We start from the raw sequence: 3,183 nt of genomic DNA, 5'->3' as shown, positions 1-3,183 counted from the left end.
AAATCCTAAAAAAAAAAAAAAAAAAGAAGCCAAGTTGCTGTCAGTCAGTGGTGGCACACACCTTTAATCTGAGCACTTGGGAGGCAGAGGCAGGCAGATCTCTGAGTTCAAGGACAGCCTGGTCTACAGCACAGCAATCCAGGACAGCCAGGGCTACACAGAGAACCCAGTCAGCAAAAGAAGAAAAAGAAGGAAGAGGAGGAGGAGGAGGAGGAAGAGGAGGAAGAAGAGGAGAAGCAGCTGCCAAGCTCTGAGATGAGATGGCTCAGTGGTAGAATACTTCATCTATCATGGTCCAGTTCAGTCCTTACCACCACAAGCATAAACAAGTGCACACATAAACAAGTGGCTCCTTGGCTTGAGCCTCTTGGCCTCAACACCAGCCTGTGGAGGTGATCAGGATTGGGGAGTACCGATGGCTCAGACAGTTATGTATGGGGAAAGGCAGTGAAGGAGAGTCTTCCTTAGGGGGAGCAATCTGGAGACTAGGGGAGAGGTTTCCCCATCTGCACACAGCTCACGCTGCCCTCAACTCCGCTGCTGCCTGTCATGCTGCCTGAGCTATTGCCTTGGCCTGGTCCCAACCTCCATCCATACTCAGCAGATGCAGCCAGTTGCTCTGTGCCCAGAATGTCTGGCCAGCTCCCTTCAGACCAGCTCCCAAATCCTGTGGTCTCTGGAATGCAGCAACCCACCCGGGAGGGAGCTTGCAGCCCATCCTGCCGTGTTCACATCCTGCCCAAGGGAGCCCCCCAAATACTTCCTTCTCCAGATTCACTCCACTGCTCCCCAGCCCCACCAAGAAGACTTGGCTGTGAAAACTCCTTCCCTGAAGGTTTTTCTTTCAGATGTTCCCACTAAAACTAACATGGAAGAGGCCAGCCTAGAAGTCTGGCTCCCACTGTCTCGAACAAGCACAGCCAACAGTAATAGCCTCAGCCGCTTAGGAAAATCAGCTCTGGAATCCCGCAGGAGCCCCTGGATGCGAGATGTTCTCATTTTTCGGCTTTTATGACACGAGGAATGTGAAGGTCTTGTAAAAGCCAGCAGACCTGCTTTTTCTCTCAGCAGCTCCAGTCAAGGTCAAAGTGCATGTCTATGGTCTATCTCACTAAGGCAGGTTCTGGTCCTGCCTGGCCTGTTCAGTGTAGCATTTCTATTCACTTCTCATAGGCAGTACCAACCTCAGAGACGGTCATCCCTGTCAGCACATCCAGCTAGACACACACTGAGCAGCTTGGATGACACAGTACGACAATAAATATTAATTGACTAGCTTTTTTTTTTTTTTTTTTTAATACAGAGGGTATGTTACAAGCTTGTAATCTCGGTACTTCAGAGGCAGGGGCAGGGTGATAAATTCAAGGTTATTCTTGGCTTGATAGCAATTGAGGCCAACCTAGGCTTCATGCAACCCTAAGTCAAGAAACCAAAAACAAATAAATAAAAATAAAGGCTGGAAGTGTCTCTAAATGTGTGGTGATGGGGTCACTGGATGGCAGATATTTTGTGTTATAAAGTGAAGGTGTTGTGATGCTAGGCTGTGAGACTCGTTCCTCTGTGTGTGTGTCTGTGTACATGCGTGTGTGCACACACACGTGTGCTTGTATATATGTTGAAGCTCTAGTTCATAGATCTGCAGAGCTGGAGGGTCAGAGCTATGACTTTCCATCTTTTTTCCTGGTATCTTGGTGCACTGGAGCATGGAATAAATGGGTAGTAAAGAGGTGTGGGGTGAGCTGAGCCATCTATGTGATACGTGCCTAGACAGCAGGACCATGAGTTCAGGGCTAGTCTAGACTATGTGGCAAGACTCTGTCTTGGAAAACAAAATGAAAACACTGGTATGTATGGCTCTAAGTTGGATTCTATGCCTTGGACTAAATCAGTTTCCAAGGCATTTCTCCGTGACTATTGCTTGGAGTAAAGTTTAAGTGGCCGTAATTTCAAAGATAGCTCAAAGTGCAACACAAGGGGAAAGAACTACTTTTCAACCAGGGTCATGGGGTTTCTTAGGGTATTCCTGCTGTGAAGAGACACCATGACCAAGGCAACTCTTATAACGGAAAGCATTTAGTTGGGACTGGCTCACAGGTTCAGAGATTCAGCCCATTATCATCATGGTAGGAAACATGGCAGTGTGCAGGCAGATGTTATGCTGGAGGAGGCCCTCTCTTCCACATTGGGTGGAGCCTGAACATAGGACTTCAAAGCTCACCCCCCCAGTTACACACTTCCTCCAACAAGGTCATACCTACTAATAGTTTCCATGGGTCAAGCATATTCAAAACACCACACGGGGTGTGGCTCAATGATATAAAGTGTGCTGACTATGCATTTGGCCGTGGGTACATAAAATAGCCATTGGGGGTATAGCCCAGTAGCAGAGAGCTTGACAGTGCATGAGGCCTCCAGTAGTTGGGGGAAGAGTAAAAGTTCCAACTGATGTTTATCAAGTGTGCTCCCTGGAGGATTCTGTGTCATGGTCTAATAGCTGCTGGGGCCAACAGCAATAGCTAAGAGAGCCTGTGATTAAGAGGTAGCTTTAACCAGACTGGAGGTACAGGTCTATAATCTCAACTATTTAGGAAGCTGAGGCAGGAGGATCACAAGCTCAAGTACTTACTGGATAACTTAGATGAAAATGAAAATCAGTGGTACAGGCTTGCTTAACATGTAGAAGCCCCCAGTACCAATACACATGCACATGCACACGCACACGCACACGCACACACACACACACATACACACACGAGAAAGAGAGAGAGAGAGAGAGGAAACAGACACACAGAGTGGCCAATCAAAGCTCGTTGCCCTCAACCTTGTGTACGCCAGCAAGATGACAATATCCAGTAAGCAGCTGTCTGCCTTGCTCAGGTTCTACACACAGTCACCCCTTTCCCAAAGAATCCTGGCTTCCCCCTGCCTTACTCGGAAAGCTGGGGTAAGTAAGTCACTGAGGAGGAAGGCTTCATTCTGAAGTGCTGGCCTGCAGCCTGCCCTGGGATCTCCTGTCTGGTCACCTCTCTGCTTTAGTGCCTTAAAAACTTGAGGCATCACCACACATTTTAGAGACTCTGCTTCCGTCTTTATAGTTATTCATTTTTGGTTTCTTGATACAGGGTCTCATGGCTGGCCTCAAACTGCCATATAGCCTAGGATGATTTTTAATTTTTTTTTTTT

The sequence above is a fragment of the Mus caroli genome, chromosome 7 (genome assembly GCF_900094665.2).
Source record: "Mus caroli chromosome 7, CAROLI_EIJ_v1.1, whole genome shotgun sequence".
Taxonomy (NCBI): Eukaryota; Metazoa; Chordata; class Mammalia; order Rodentia; family Muridae; genus Mus; species Mus caroli.
This window is presented reverse-complemented; position numbering follows the sequence as displayed.